Source organism: Hylobates moloch, unplaced genomic scaffold, assembly GCF_009828535.3.
Source record: "Hylobates moloch isolate HMO894 unplaced genomic scaffold, HMol_V3 SCAFFOLD_12, whole genome shotgun sequence".
Classification (NCBI taxonomy): domain Eukaryota; kingdom Metazoa; phylum Chordata; class Mammalia; order Primates; family Hylobatidae; genus Hylobates; species Hylobates moloch.
In genome coordinates, this window is record NW_026652287.1 from 5,148,815 (window position 1) to 5,165,867 (window position 17,053).

Here is a 17,053-nt window from a genome sequence, read left to right on the forward strand (position 1 = left end):
TTATATGCTTTTTACATTTTCATAGATTTAGGGGGTACAAGTACAGATTTCTTGTGTGCATACATTGCACGATGGTGGAATCTGGGCTTCTCCCCATCACTTGAACAGTGAACACTGTACCCAGTAGGTGATTTTTCAAACCTCACCCCCTGCACACCCTTCCACCTTTGGTAGTCTCCAATGTCTATTATATATCTCCAATGTCTACTATATATCCATGCGTATCTAGTGTCTTTTTTATAAGGACACTCATCCCATCACAGAGAACTGACCCTCACAACCTCATCTAGACTTATTCAGCTCGGAAAGGCCCCATCTCATGCAGAGTTAGGGTTTGACCATATGAATTTTAGGATGAAACAATTCAGTCAATAGCAACTGTCATTTCAGGTACAGGATGGTGACTGCTGTATAATACAAGATTATTATTATTTTGAATAAATGAATGACAGATGTTTGCAAACTTATTTTTTTCTCTTTCTTTGATAGACGTAAATCTGTGTTGGATTATTTTTTGCTAACTTAGCCACCCCACTACTTCCTCTTTTTTGAGACTGAGTCTCACTATGTCTCCCAGGCTGGAGTGCAGAGGCATAATCCAGGCTCACTGCAATCTGCATCTCCCAGGTTCAAGTGATTCTCATGCCTCAGCCTCCTAAACAGCTGGGACTACAGGCGTACCCCACCACCATCCAGCTAATTTTTGTATGTTTATTAGATACAGGGTTTTGCTCTATTGGCCAGGCTGTTCTCAAACTCCTGGTCTCAAGTGATCCACCCACCTCAGCCTCCCAAAGTGCTGGGATTACAGGTGTGAGCCACCACAACCGGCCTACTACTACTTCCTTTTAAGCCTAGGAACTCTTTCCAAAACTTTCTCCCAATGAGAGGAAATACATTGAGATGTGTAAGACAAAAATTAGGTGAAAGCTATTGTCACTGGCAGGCCACTCAGGTAAATGTGTTGGCTTCACACAGCTCTCCATAAGCTCAAAGCAGCATATCAGACTTCTCTGTGAGCCCTGGCTTTTCCGTTACTTTAGGCAAGTCCTTAGTTGCATTTCCTCTGATCTTCCTGCTGCCATTTCCTAGCCCTTCCTTCTCCCAGTTCCACCCACCATCTAATTCCAATATTATGCCCATTAAACTTCTAATAATTGCACCTGCAACAACTGTGGTGGCTCCATTTTTCTGATCAAACCCAGACAGGTACAATATCCTGAAGAATATTTTTGTTGAGTTTGTTGTGTCATAGTTTTGTTTTATCAGAGTCTTATCCAAAAATATTCTCACTCATAGAAGTCCACCCTGTCTCAGATTTTTGTAAGATTGTGTCAGTGGAGAACACAGGATGAACCAAGTTAAACACAGGGAATAATCCTGGCATAAGCAGGTGTGAAACGAAAGTAAATCTTGGGACCCCCAAATCACTAAACTAAAAGGAAAAGTCATCCTGGGAACTGCTTAGGGCCAGCCTGCCTCTCATTCTACTCAAAGTCATCCCTCTGTGACTCCCCTGACACAAATGCCGATCTGATTGCTCCCTCTCCCCTACTGTTTATGTACAAATGCGGATTCACTGAGCCAGACTAAACTGTGTATTTAGTGGAAGGCTGATCAAGCACTCGAAAGAATGCAACCTTTTGTCTCTTACCTACTTCTAACCTGGAAGACCCCACTTCGAGTTGTCCTGCCTTAACGGACCTAACCGATGCACATCTTATCCATATTGATTGATGTCTCACGTCTCCCTAAAATGTATAAAAGCAAACTGTACCCCTGACCACGTTGGGCACATGTCTCAGGACTTTCTGAGGCTGTCTTTAACCGTGGCAAAATGAAGTTTCTAAATCGACTGAGATCTGTCTCAGATATTTGGGGTTCACACAAGTATAAACAGGAAACAAGTGTATTAATTGGAAATGTTTCCAGGTGCAAGACACAGAAGATTCAGCCAACAGGTCCTTAAACTATGAGGATATGTGTGCTGGGTGCGGTGGCTCACACCTGTAATCCCAGCAGTTTGGGAGGCCGAGGCGGGCAGATCATGAGGTCAGGAGATTGAGACCATCCTGGCTAACATGGTGAAACCCCGTCTCTACTAAAAATACAACAAATTAGCCGGGCGTGGTGGTGGGCGCCTGTAGTCCCGGCTACTAGGGAGGCTGAGGCAGGAGAATGGCGTGAACCCAGGAGGTGGAGCTTGCAGTGAGCCAAGATCGTGCCAACTGCACTCCAGCCTGGGTGACAGAACAAGACTCTGTCTAAAAAAAAAAAAAAAAACAAAAAAAAAAAAAAAAACACGAGGATATGTGTGATTTGCTTAAGATTGAGATACATTCAGAACGGGTTTGTCATTAAGGCTTAAATTTGAGTCATGTTTCCAATGCTCCCTCCCAGAACAACCTCTAAAACATGATGGGAAGACAGAGGCAAATGATGAGATTTCTTACATCACAATTATTATCAAAGAGGTAAATATTGCTCAGAAGGCGTTACCAATGGAGGGTGTCCAGGTTCTTGGCATCTTAAACAAAGAATTTGACAAAACGCACAAACAAAGCAAGGAAAGAACGAAGCAACAAAAGCAGAGATGTATTGCAAATGAAAGTACACTCCCCAGTGTGGGAGTGGGCCCAAGCATAGGGGCTCAGGGCACCGTTACAGAATTTTTGGGGGTTTAAATACCCTCTAGAAGTTTCCATTGGTTACTTGGTGTACGTCCTAAATAAATGAAGAGGGTGAAGTAAAGTTACAAAGTCATTTACTCAGCCTATGCCCTATGGAGATGACATTTCCTGTCAGAGCTGATGTGTAAATTGGCCTTATGTCCCCTGCTTCCAGACCATATTTTCCTGCTGCAAAGGTATTTCCTAATATCTGATTGAGTAAAACTGGGTTACCTGCCCCATGCCTGAACCAGTCATTGACAGGGGAATGAGATTACCTCCTTTGGATTAGGCCAATAATGAGCCATCCCTTGGGATGGGGGGAGGGTCTACAGCTGCCTATCATGGTGGACTTCCAACCTGGTCAGCCACAACAGGGGAGATTGTTACCATAGGACATTATTCTAGATGACACAAAATCTGCCATTTAAATTACACTCAATTATATGGCGACCTAGGGATTCCCTTTCCACAAGCTTTGGGTTCTTCTGGCTGTTGGGTTTTGAAGGGAAGGTGAGGGCTAAAGAAAGATAGAGAGTTGACGGCTCTACAGCAAAGCAGATTTTTATGTCCAGCACTAGACCTGCAGAGGTGAGGGACAAGCTTAATGCCAGAGCCCACTGCTGCTTACAGGCTGGCGTCATTTATAGGTTTTTGGGGGGGAGGTCTGGGCAGTATGGTTTGCTGCCCAGCAGGATATTGATAAGATGTTCCTATGATCAGGTGGTTTGGCCCTTTCTCCTGTGAGATGTGATAGGATGTTCCTTGGACCTTTGCCCAGTGGGATATGGTAGGGACATTCCTTCAGTTGAGGCTTTGCCTGGCAAGGTATGATAAGGATGTTCCTGTGCCTTGTGGTCAGGTGGTTAGTAGGATGTTTCTCACGGCCTGAGCCCCCGTGGAATGTTTCACTCTCATCAAGTTCTGTGAAACTGCGAGGGCTTACAAAATGCTGCATTTTGGACTAAGGCTGGCTACATCGAGAATTCTGTTTGATGCTTGTAGATCTGAAAATCCTCCTGATACTACTGAATCTTCCTTTCTGACCACTCCCCCCGCCCCCCCAAAAAAAAAGCAGAACTCAGGCAGTAAACCTGAAGCACATAGTGGTATCTAGATAATGATATTTTATGTTTATCTATTTACTTCCATAATTACCTTTGATTTTTGACAAGTGATAATGGTTTTCCATTCATTATGTTGGTATAGTTTCCTGTTAGAATGTCCTTTTCAAATATATTTATTTAAGTGAGATAAGACTTTTAAATTAAGTAGATTAAGTAATCTACTTAAGTAGATAATAGTAAAGCCATTATGGTAATTATAGGAAATATAAGAATATTTGAGGACGGGGGTGGTGGCTCACCCCTGTAATCCCTGCACTTTGCGAAGCCGAGGTGGATGGATCACTTGAGATCAGGAGTTCAAGACCAGCCTGGCCAACATCATGAAACCCTCTCTCTACTAAAAATACAAACACTTAGCCAGGTGTGGTGGCAGGCACCTATAATACCAGCTACTAGGGAGGCTGAGGCAGGCAGGAGAATTGCTTGAACCCAGGAGGTGGAGGTTGCAGTGAGATCACGCCTGGGCAACAAACCAAGACTCTGTCTCAAAAAAAAAAAAAAAAAAAAAAGAATACTTGACAAAAGACTGAAAATTGGAAAATGCTATTTAAAGCACAGTAGGAGAGACACGGGCTGACAGTGCAGCTAGACCCACACGGAAAACCAGAAAGCTGCCTCCAGATTAATTGATAAGGCAAATTATGTAAACATAAGCCCTGAGTCAGGTCTTGCTTCCCTCTGACAGCATCTGGCCACTCCACAATCAATCCCCAAACACCCAAATTGTTATAATTTTAATCATCAAAATATTGCATTGTTTCAAAGTTTGAGCCAACAATGGCATTTGTTATTAACTACTGCCAAAATTACTGTTATTTCTGAAAACATCCTGTTTCAGTGCAGTCATTATTAATCATCTATTGATTTCTTGTTTTTATATTTGAAACTACAATGACTGAAGAATTCATAGGCTGATATTTTTGTGTACATAACATGCACATCTACACAAACACACGCGGTCAATATTTCACACCCAGAAAAATCTTTTGCTTCACTCTGTGTATTTAACATAGCCTCGGAGGAATAAAAGTCTTGATTTTGGATAGCACATATTGTAACGATGTTTTTCAAAGGGTGCCTGCTTCACTGGTGTTGTACAATATGACTTTACGTGACACTCAGACAGTGTTAAACAACATAGAGTCACATGGGGGACATTTTATTTCATCTTCCATCTTCATTTCAATTCCCTCTCAACCCTTCACATTACACTGAAGAGAAAGTCTCATTTGGGGGATGAAATATTGTTAACAACTCCAGCCCTCACTGTTTTCCTTTTAATCAAAGGCAGCATGAGGATCAGGCTCAGCCCCTTTGGAAAGCATCAGAATCTAATAGCAACGGGCATTTTTTACTTTCAGCAGTCAGATTGCTTAACTACAGTTAACAGTTGAATGACCTGGATGATGAATTAGCTCTCACAACTGGCAGTTTGGAGACATGCCTTTCTCAGGGATCTAAGGCTCTGTCCGTGCAATTCTTCCAGACTTCCTTAGACAGAAATTCCTGCCTGGGTGCCAAACATCAAATCTATCACCCTCCCAAGCAAGAAGAAAGTGGGGCAAGAAAAAAATCTTTTTTTTTTTCTGAAAGCTCTATCTTGTTTTTCTTATGATTTTTTTCTTTAGTTGTTTATGTTGGCTTGTCTCTTTATTCTTATTTGGCTTTTGTTGTCATTGTTCTTTGTTTGTCCCCATTCCCAAAGCACCACCTCTGACTTCCCCTTTTGCCTCATTGGCCACTATTAGGTCACATACCCATCCTTTGCCCAGTCACTGGCAATGGGGACTGGTAACACATGTCCGACTCAGACCAATCAGGCTTCACTCCTTGGGACTGGGGATGGGATACCCAGCTACTCTCAGCACAAAATTGAGACCGTTTGGCAGGAAAACGGAAAAGTAGCTTCTGCTTGGCCAATGAATACATCAAACACAATTGTTTATATGCACTATTTTTCAGTTTAAATTCCATGTATGACAACAATATAAAACAGAAGAACTATAAGATCATCAGAAGAGACACTACATTGTGCAGAGGTGGTGTGTGGTGATGGTTGGTACAAAGTGGATTTGGCTAAACTATTGGATAGGATTCTTGGATGGCTGACCCTAGCTGTGTATATTATATTTCATGGGTGATTTGTGCAGGGTTAGTTTGTCAGAATAGCCCCAGGACCTAGGAGAGACGGTAGAGTAACATTTAATGCTGTTCTTAGTTTTGTTCCTGTCTCTGCCAGAAAGACACTCAATGAGTGCCAGATGGAGAAGCATCTCTGTTTCCCAGGCATAACTGGATGTGTGGGAACTGGCAATTGGCATTCAAGGTGCAGCAAAGTTAAGCTGTCTCTCAGGGCAAATCACAGCACAGCCACTCATTCTTTTTTTTTTTTTTTTTTTTTTTTTTGAGACGGAGTCTTGCTCTGTCGCCCAGGCTAGAGTGCAGTGGCACAATCTCGGCTCACTGCAAGCTCCGCCTCCCGGGTTCACGCCATTCTCCTGCCTCAGCCTCTCCGAGTAGCTGGGACTACAGGCGCCCGCCACCACGCCCGGCTAATTTTTTGTATTTTTAATAGAGACGGGGTTTCACCATGGTCTCGATCTCCTGACCTCGTGATCCGCCCGCCTCGGCCTCCCAAAGTGCTGGGATTACAAGCGTGAGCCACCGCGCCCGGCCGCCACTCATTCTTATAGTGAGGAGATGCTGGGGCACACCTCTGCACCTCTCAATCCAATTTTTATTTTTCTCAACTTGGACCTAAGATTTCCAGCAAAAGGCTGAGGATTTGTTGTTCCAAAAGAATGAACACACTCTGGATAAGGAAGAGTATGACCAATTGCCCATTAGCCAAAACAAACTAAGGTTTCCTATTCCATAATTTTTTTTCTTTTCAAATAAGACTGTTGAGAATTCAGAATAGAAGTGCAGCAAAATCGTATACCCTTCCAATTGACAAACATTAATTCTCCATTAGTTACAATTGGAATTATTAAAATATTGAAATCAAATATAATAACTGTCAAATATAGTACTTATGGTATTCAAATAAAATTTAAAAACATCTAACCACACTTTTTCCCCCAAATACCTTTTAAATCATTTGATACCCCAGCAATTTGAGAGGCTGAGGCGGGTGGATCATTTGAGGTCAGGAGTTCGAGAACAGCTTGGCCAACATGGTGAAACGCCTTCTCTACTACAAATACAAAAATTAGCTGTGTGTGGTGGTGCATGCCTGTAATCCCAGCTACTTGAGAGGCTGAGGCAGGAGAATTGCTTGAACCTGGGAGGCAGACGTTGCAGTGAGCTGAGATTGCACCACTGTACCCCAACCTGGGCAACGGTGACATTTCATCTCAAAAATATAAAAAATAAATTAAATAAATAAATAAATCACTTGATAAGACTAAATTGTCACTATCTTATCAGCTCAGTATAAATGTGGACCTGTTTATTTATCCCTTGCAAGGGCTGGTAGTACTTCTGTACTTCTGTCATTTGATACTATTAATTTTGAAATATTTTATTTGCTTACCAGATATTTCCTTAATTTATACCTTGTCCTTGTCCAAATTATCATAAATTTCAAATTAAGGGCATTTGAGTTAATAAGATTTACGAATCACAAAGTGGTTTTAGAGCTCAAAGGATAGTTTAATCAGGTCTAGGTATATGTAGAAAGCTCTTTGCCTCTTCTCAGTTGTTTTCCTTTTTTTTTTTTTCTGATACAACTCACAAACTTGAGAGGATTTCCAAACTCCTTTGTCAAAGACATGTAACTAAATCCTGGTCAAAGATACCTGTGATGACATCTCAATGGGCAGGCACATCTGTAAGGGGATTCTTCCATAATTAACAAGACACACATGTAGAAACCTGACTTTGTCCTTCTTCTGAAGATGGTTGTGTGAATACAGTTGTATGGTTGTATGATGCTAGGAGCTCTGGTAGCCATTTTAGGGCATGAGGTGACAATATAAGGACCAAGCCAGTAGTCAGAAGAAACTAGAACAGGGGGATGGAAAAAGCCTGGGTGTTGGAAGACACAGGAGAGTTTCTGAACCAAACACATGGATGTGCGGCTTTAGGTATCTTGTTGTAGGAAAAAATATAACTCAGTCTTGGAAACCCTCTACTTGAGTATTTTTTAGTTGGCAATAACACAAGGTCACACTGGAAGAGAGTTTCCATTGAAACTGATTTTCTAAAGCTGAAGTTCCAGAACCTGAAATACATAGACAGAATATATTCTGGGTTCCCATGTAGGATTCCCAGAGGCCCTACAATTTTTTTAAAAAATTAATAAAATATAGAATATTTCTTATTGTTTTGGCACAAAATTGACCTTAGCATAACTACCAGTTCTTTGCCACTGCAAATATTGACGCTTTTCCATGCGTGTGTATTGATTTCTTCCATGGCACAAACTCAGCAAAGTGCACAGACCTCTCCCTTCCTTCTGTTCAGCATTTTAGAGCTCTGGGCTAGACATGTGAGACAGAGAGTTTCAATAAAGAAAGATTGATAAATGCAGTCAAAACCATTGGGATCTGGAATTGATTTATGGAGGTGGGGAAATCTGGCTTATTTCTTTCTGTTTCCAGTGAAAAGCACAACTTTATAATGCCACAGTATTTTGGAATATCTCATAAGAAAAACATAAAATTACCTTTTTTTTGGTAAGTGGCCTTAGAAAAATCTCCAAACTATATTAGCAAACTGAGCATATGAAAATTATTTTCCAGTTCAGATATATCAATTCTTCCCCCCAAAAGAAAAACAAAAACCAAATCAAGCTGAAACTGAGCTTCCTCCGTATTTTCCATGATTTTATTGGGCTTGTAAAAAGTAGAGGTTTTATTAAACTGTAAGACCATGGCAGATGGAGAAAGTATAATTTAGGGAGATTAAATGAGCTGGATTTTATATGCCTCCAGTATTTAAGGCATTGAAAAATATCTAAATAATTGGAAAATGACGCATTGTAGACACTAGGCTATTTCTCAGCTGAACGGCTAATAATCACTCCTTTCAGTCTTCCAGATGTGTGTGTTTCCTCTAATAATGAGGAGTTAAAAATAACACTCCTGATTCTTCCTCCAAATGTTGATGGGCAGGTCCCTTGCCACCAGGTATTCCGCAAGAGGGAGGGTTGCAGGGATCTCCAAAAGAGCCCCACAATAAAACAAATGTGCATGTTCATCACATTATTCAAATGAAACATTAATTATTTCAGAACTTGCTCCAAATGTTCCCAAGCCCGGCTCATGATAATGAGCTCCTGGGCTTTTGTCTTACAGCTCACTGTTAACGTCATGCTAAATGGACGGCAACTGGACATGCTGCTTGGATGAATATTTATGTGCTGGCATGTTGTTGGATCCAGGGTCTCAGGGCCTGATGACATAGCTCATTTCCCTTCTCCCCTCCCCAGCTCAGCAGCTCCTTTCTCATCCATTTTTGTGGGGTAAAATGCATGGTGCCGGCATAAGCTTCTGATGCTACAACGAATGTTTCTTAGCTCAAGGGGCTGACTTCGGGGTTTCCTCTACTTTACGCATATGGAATGACTCCAATACTTACTCCAGCCACTGCATTTTGTGGATGACACAAGAAAAGGGACTGAATGGTCTCCGGTACTACATTTTATAGCTGTAGCAGCAGCCTCATTCTCATGACCCAAGGGCAGTGGTGGACTTCCACGTGGGATTATTGGAATGAACCATGGAATGGGAGGAAGGCTTGGATCCTAATCATAGTTCTTCCCTCTATTCACTGAGGGTTTATGGGCCAGTTCCAATGGCCAGGGTTCTTATCTGCAAAATGAAACACTAATATTCTGACCTAGCTGCCTCCAAGTTTCTTGAAAAGGTAAAATAATAGGACTGTGGGAAGTTATTTCCCAAGATAAGTAGCACCTGCAAGTTTAAGTCAACATCTACCCCCGACCAATTGTGAGGTCACACCAGGAAGACAGAGGCCAAAGCCAGCATCACACTTTGACCTCCCCGGGAACACAGTGGGTAAGAGAAGAAAACATGGAGAATTATTTTACAGCTGTGACGTTGTCAATCGTACAATATCTACTCCAGTTTCCTCCCATCTTTGAGGTGACTGATGAGAATGCCTTATGTGTCACACAGGATCATAACACAAACTTTCTTCTGTTTCCTGACGCCCCTCTCAAATTTACTCAGTAGGGGGAACTTCACCCTTCTCTTATATAAATTGGCTTTTCGCTTATGTTTAAATAATAGGCCATTGTGTCGCGAACAATTCTATCAAAAATTCTGTCTTTTACCCTAGCTCCTGGGAAATAACCACTAAAGTCTTGAAATGTCTTGAGTAATTGGAGGACTTTTATTTTTCACACCTGATGCCTTATGCTGATGAGATGACTCAGCAGGGGATGGCCAGGCCAGAAAGACCAAAACTATACCCTGAGGTTTGAGTTTCTGAGCCAGATGACATCATCCTCCAGGTAAGGAAGGGGGGCTGAAAACTGAGTTTAACCATTCGATCCATGGTTCAATAAATCATATCCACACAGTTCAGCCCCAATACAAACTGCACATTGCAGCTCAGGTGAGCTTCCTGGCAGGCACCACTCTGTGTGTACTGTCACACATCATAGCCTGAAGAAGGCAACACTGTCAAGGCCTTCACGAGGAGAGGACTTTGGAGCTTCACCTTGGACCCCTCCCTATGGGTCTCATCCTTTGCTTGGTTCTAAATTTGTATCATTTCACTAAACAAAACTGTACTCATAAGGATAGCACTTTTCTGAGATCTGAGCATCATTTCAGTAAAGTGTTAAAACAGAGGGTGGTTTACAGAAACCTCTATGCTGGCAGTTGGTGTCAGAAATGTCTTGTGGGATCACTCCCTCAACCTGTGCAGCTTGCCTACCTCTTCACATCCACCCATGGCCAACTTGGTTAGTGAACAAAATCCCACTGTCCCAGATACAGATCCAAACTGTGTTCTTGATTTAACTGCAGGCTTTCTCTCCTTCTCTAGCTTGGCTGGCCTCTGCCTGGGAGCCTCTGGTGTAAAAGAGATGGAGGGCAGGTAAGGGATTAGGGAAAGTTGTACTTGAGCTGTTAATTTATAAAAGAACATATGCTCTCCAATCCAGCACATGTTCATGCTGCTTCTTTGGCCTTGTCAGAAGATCCCTGTTGGGTTAAGCTCATCTCTTGCTGTTTCCATGACCTACATGAACACATCACTGGTCCAGCAGGTCACTAGCTCCTCATTTGCTAACCCATAGAAATCTCTACCTCATTCTCCTTCCATGCATTGCTGCGTTCATGCAGACGCCTTATCAGACAGTCTCCTGGGAACCTCACTCCAATTCTCTCTCAAACCTATTCTAGAAGCCCAGAACTAATTCATTGCTCTGAGACAATAGACTGTAGCTGCGGAGTAATGACTGGTGTGCAAACTAATTTGCGAGAGGACAGCCTGCTATTTAGACACATATTATAGATAAGCAATGCTGTCAACATTAATTTCCCACTGATACAGCATAAAAGCCACTTCCCCCCAAGAGCCCAGGTATAATTAGGGAAAGGGAAAGTGTGTATCTTTCATAGGGTTTTATAACCATTTCTTTGTTCCTGGTTTTGATCTTTTTTGTTATTTAATTTTTCGCTTCCAATGCCGGCCTTTCCCATGTCTAGGAGTTTGCCTAAATCTCCAAAGATGTGTGAGGCTTTCCTAGAACATCATCATCAGGAACGCTGGGCCTTCAATTTGTTTTTTGAACTGAAGTGTAGTTTACAGTGATGAAGTTGAAAATAAGGCTCCGCATGAAAGCTAACTATTAAAAGGGTGTGTGCACAGGAGCAACCAACACAGACCCCACAGTAATCCCAAACCTATGCTAAGAGGGAGCACTTACACCCCTCCAAAACTAGGCTAAGAGGGAGTACTTCCATCCCTCCAAAACTGAGCTAAGAGGGACACCTCCATCCTTTCAAGCCTGTGCTGAGGGAACACCTCCATCCTTCCAAACCTATGATAGGAGGGAGCACCTCCACCCTTCTAAACTTGTGCTGAGAGGGAGCACCTCCATCCTTCCAAACCTATGATAGGAGGGAGCACCTCCATCCTTCCAAACCTGCGCTAAGAGGGAGCACCTCCATGCTTCCAAACCTGTGATAGGAGGGAGCACCTCCATCCTTCTAAACTTGTGCTGAGAGGGAGCACCTCCATCCTTCCAAACCTGTGCTAAGAGGGAGCACCTCCACGCTTCCAAACCTGTGATAGGAGGGAGCACCTCTACCCTTCTAAACTTGTGCTGAGAGGGAGCACCTCCATCCTTCCATCTAGCAACCCCACATCCTTCTGTGCAGCATTGGCTCATGGAGTTTTGCACAATCTGATGCCTTAATGCAGCTGTGAGATGGTAAAGCCCACGCCATTGCACAGCTGTGCTGGTGGAGTCTTCAACAACAGAGGGATGAAACGAGAGTGCTGAGTGATGGGTGGTGTGTGCTCACAGAAGCCAGCTGTGCTTGCCCCGCTCCCACCCAAAACGTTTACCCATGTGGGAAATGTCTGCGCTGCACAGGAGTACCCAAGGAACCTGGGATATAAAGAAACTTCTCAAATGGATCTGAAAGGGGGAAGAGCCCTCCCCCGTAAGGAAGCGAGGGAGGTAGGAATTAAGTCCCTTACACATGCAGTGTCTACGCTTGCACATTTTTGCTATTTAATTTGGTGGGTCAGATTTCATCATAAAAGTAAGGAGGTATTTAATTCTAAATTTGCAATAAAATATAAAAGTTAAGAGTGTCTCCCTGTTTTTTTACACGACTTTAGGCCAAAGAAATAGAGGGAATGGTGTCAGGCCAATGGTGATTTAAGCCATCCTACAAAAAGTAAAATACTCTTAAATGAGTAGAGGAGGCAGTCTCTCACAGACCCTACGTTTCAAATTGTTCATCTCATCATATAGCACTTTAATCCCAGTGACCAAAAGGGCTGCCTCTACTCTTAGCCTCTGCAGTGTCTAAAGAGATGATCCTCGACCTAAAATAAAATTAAAATATTTCATCTAAATAAATAACCCAAAGCAACAGTTAAGGCCAGAGATATTTTCAAGCTCTCCCAAAACACGAAGATTGGCTTGTTTTTTCTATGGATAACATCCCAGCCTTCTTAGCGTGAGAGGAAAACGTCCCTAGTGGGTTTGAAAACCTCCTGGGTTGTTAATTCCCATCAAGAAAGTATTAGTGTCCCACTGGTTTCCAGCTCGGGAAGGGGTTTACATTAATCTACTTTCTACACTTTTCTATATATTTTATTTTTTTAAAAAAACAAACATCTCCCACCGTAACCCATATAAATTATCTAAATACATAAAGAAATTTTCAATAACTGTTAAGAACTTCAATATCAAAATATTTTCAATGCAGCGTTTGCATTTTGCAAATAAACTCCCAAACACAAAGTGTTTTTCTTTTCTGACTCTTATTTCAAAATGTCTCTGTTCCTTCTTTTTTTGAATCCAATTATACTAAAAGCTACACATACATGCTGAGATCTGGGAAAAACTCTCGGTGGCCAGCAGCTTGGCTCTCCTGTTTTCCCATAGAAAAAGAACAGGATGAAGCTATTAGTGAAAACAGTGTTTTTATCTAGTTGTGGGAAGTAATGTCGATAGGGAAGAAAGGGCTCGTAAGTATGGGAGAGCATTTTGCCTCCTATTCTATCGACTCTTTGAAGCATGCAAGCACGCTGCTCCACAGGCTTAGCTGCACAGAGATGCACTACTCCATTTACTCATGGGCTGCCTGTGGGGCTTGGAGAAAGAGCAGGTTTGGCTTAGGGGAACTACTGAGACACATACAGGTATTCAAACCGTGGGTTGCCAAGACTTCTCTTTTCATCCTGAGAGCATAGAATAACATTTGCTAAAATGTCAAAGGTGATGCTGGCAGTTTTGGGAGGTGCAGAGATGGCTGAGAGTCTGCGGGAGCTTGGCAAGTGCACCCACCAGTCTCCCAGCTGAGACATCTACAGAAACCTTCAGAGAGTAAAACAGAATCCCGGGTCATTTTGCACTTTTCTTATGTCTGAGTAGGTCTTCCTGTTCCACAGCATCGGCATCCCAGGGAACTTGGACGCATATAAATCCCTCCCCTCGATATGCACACATGCAACACTTAAACACACAAACATATATGCACATACAAACATACAAATGCATGTGCATACACACATAAATATATAATACACGTAAGACAATCATCCAAGCGCACAAGCACATGCCATACATAATACATAAATGCACATACACACAACCACACACACACAATACACATACAGTTACCATATGCACACATCGGAGACATACACACACATACACACCATATATACACATATACATAGACACCCACATAAATACACACACATACACACACGCATACACACATCTAAGCCATGAACAAATACAGCCCAATAGTGGAACAGGGATAACCATCAAGTAGACACGGAATATCAACTTTGGCTCTGAGTTTCAGTCTGGTTTGGCCCCTGAGCTGGGGTGTGAGAAATACTCTACCTCTTCCTTTCTTTAACACTACGGGATATGCATCTGCAAATACCATTTGGCTGGCTACTATGAGAATAAATAAAATGCCTCTTGAAGGTAAAATTTCTATGTGCTTTTAACACTTTTAAGTTCATATTTATCTTTTCAGATTTATTAAAAATCATCAACTTCAAATTATTTGGATGGAAACATTGCCAAATCATAGAGATGTTTGGTACCACCCCCGCTCCAAGCAGCCAGGTAACTAGAAGTGCGGGATCAGCTTATTCACCTCCGAAAGCCTGCATGCAACCACTGAGGTCACCTCTATTTTTTACATAGTTCTACTTGGTGTATGTAACCCCACAGAGAAACTTGGAAGAATGCATGAAACCTAGTAAAGCAGCCAGCACATGCAACAGAAATGAACCGTTTCTTTCCATCTGAATGCCTAAATGTGGACTCTGATCCTTTCTACCAAGTCCTAAGCTTGGGAATAGAGGACAAGGACAGGGGCTCAGTCCCATATCATAATGTGCTTGTGAATGGCTAAAATTACAATGCTGAAATAAGTGTGTGTGATAAAATAATTGCACTGAATTGAAGAATGTTTCACTGTTTATTTTCATGTTTCAATATATGACACCCTGTGGTGGAAAGATGTCTTTATGCTGGAATATAAAGTCTTTTCATTGCTGAAGAAAGTCCAGGAAAAATAAAATAACGAGGAAAACAGAGAAAGACTAGAACATGCCAATGATACCAGCAACCATCCCAAACATGGGCCAGATATTTAAATGTAGTGCATTTTACCTCGTTCTCTCGAAATGCCTCCTCCTCTTTCATTTAAATATTTCAGAGCTCGATGGCTGTGCATTTAAAATCTACACCTTTGCATGCTTTTACTTTAAAGCATCCTTGTTCAATACACATTTTAGTGTTTCAATATGTTGTATCCATTACATAAATGGAACTCTATAGTCAATATTTTAGCATAACGTTCCACTATCCTTTTAAATTAGTACTCTTTGTAAAGTCAAGAATATGTGTTATATTAGTCAAGTGTGGTTTTAAGTGGGGAAATGGCTGTTTAGATTGGAAGGCACATATGCTATGCTTCCACAGACAGAGAAGGGGAGGATTGAGGCTATTAAATGAAGAGAAAAGGATAGTTTGAATGCTGTGTCGAGATGGGATGCAATTATTCTCCCTACTGCTAATGGACTTGGTCAACCCTGATGGGCCCAGCCTGCATTTTTTATTTGTTTCTTCTTATTTTATTTGTTGTATTGTGTTTTATTTTATTCCCATCTTTACTGAAGTATAATCAACAAAGTTCTTTACATGGGCCTGGGCAATGATTTTTTGGATAGGACTCTAAAAGTACAGACAACAGAAGCAAAACAGATAGATGGGAATGCATCGAACCCAGAATCCCCCAAGTCCGTGGAAAAGCTGTCTTCCACGTAACTGGTTCCTGGTTCCAAAAAGGTTAGGGACCGCTGATCTAGAGCACAGGAACTGACATCTCACATATTCAGATATTTTAAGCTGCATGGTCTTATTGAAGCGTTTGGACTTCTGTACCTGAAGCATTTGCAAAATGAAAGAATTCTGAGATGATGTCAGGAGTTCTAGTATCGGCCTCAAGATCTGAACCACTGCATCCTGGCGAAAAGAAAGGGGCTTTATGCCAGATTTTGGATGAAATTGTTTTTCCAGATCAAAAGTTTGGATGTCTCATCCACTAAGATCGTACTTGATTCAGGCAAATATCTTAGGACCCACCAAAAAGCTGCATCTCAGAATCTCATAATTCATGCTCATTTTCCCATATTGGTTTATGTTCTTCGGAGTGCAATGCCTATTCTCTCTGGGGAAACCAAGGGTAAATATAACCCATGGTTTCTAACTGGCAAGAAACATTTAGAGAAGAAAAGACATTAATAAAATTATATTAACCTGACGAAAGTCAATGGCAAACCTGAGAAAAAAGGAAGAATCACAATCCAATGAACTGCAGCCTTTTGTTGAGTTTTTGACAAGGAGCTGAAAAAGTTGTGGCACAAGGAAAATCGGTGACTGCACGGGAGAGACTGTATCTCAGTGAGCACTTCTGTCATCTCTAGATGTTCTCTTGACAGAGCTCTTTGAAAAAGTGGTGTAGTTTCCAGCTTGGATGAGAACGTCTGCCACATCGTCGTACTGAGTTTGCTTCCTGTACCACGCTGAGCCCTCTTGCCATGGGAACTGTTCTACTTCAGGCTGCCTGAATTTTTTCATCACTAAGGTGACATCCACTGTCTCTCCCACCCACCAGGCAAGCTCTCCCCGTCCAACCCCCAAATTCTACGAAGTCCCCGTTTCCAGAGGGCTCTGTCCTGGCTGACGGTGTATGACTCATCCTGTAATGGGGTTTTGAGGCTCTGGTTTCAGAAATGAATTCTCATTATGCCTGGGCCAAATGTCAAGCATTAAAAAGGAGAGACCATGGAAAGTAACTCTGAGAGGCAGCAGGTTTCATTTGAATAATTATGTCTCAATTAGCATGTACTTCTCTCTGCCACGTGGGGCTGTCTCCCCAGAGAACACTGCAGAAACCATGGAGCTGTACCCTGGCTAGCAGAGCAGCTCTGACTACAAGCACTAGTCATCTTTTTAAATAATTTGTTTACAGCAAATGTCTTGGGTCTCCTGGCTCCATTGGAATTGAA

General features: G+C 42.1%; 1 long non-coding RNA gene across 1 annotated transcript; it reads left to right on the plus strand.

Moving 5' to 3' along the window:
• Positions 1 to 9,753: 9,753 nt before the first annotated feature.
• On the plus strand, positions 9,754 to 14,944 carry LOC116479384 (uncharacterized). The gene is made up of 4 exons (XR_004250992.1): positions 9,754 to 9,819; positions 10,103 to 10,277; positions 10,817 to 10,867; positions 14,509 to 14,944. It is a non-coding gene; the product is annotated as an uncharacterized LOC116479384 (long non-coding RNA).
• The last annotated feature ends 2,109 nt before the right edge of the window (positions 14,945 to 17,053 follow it).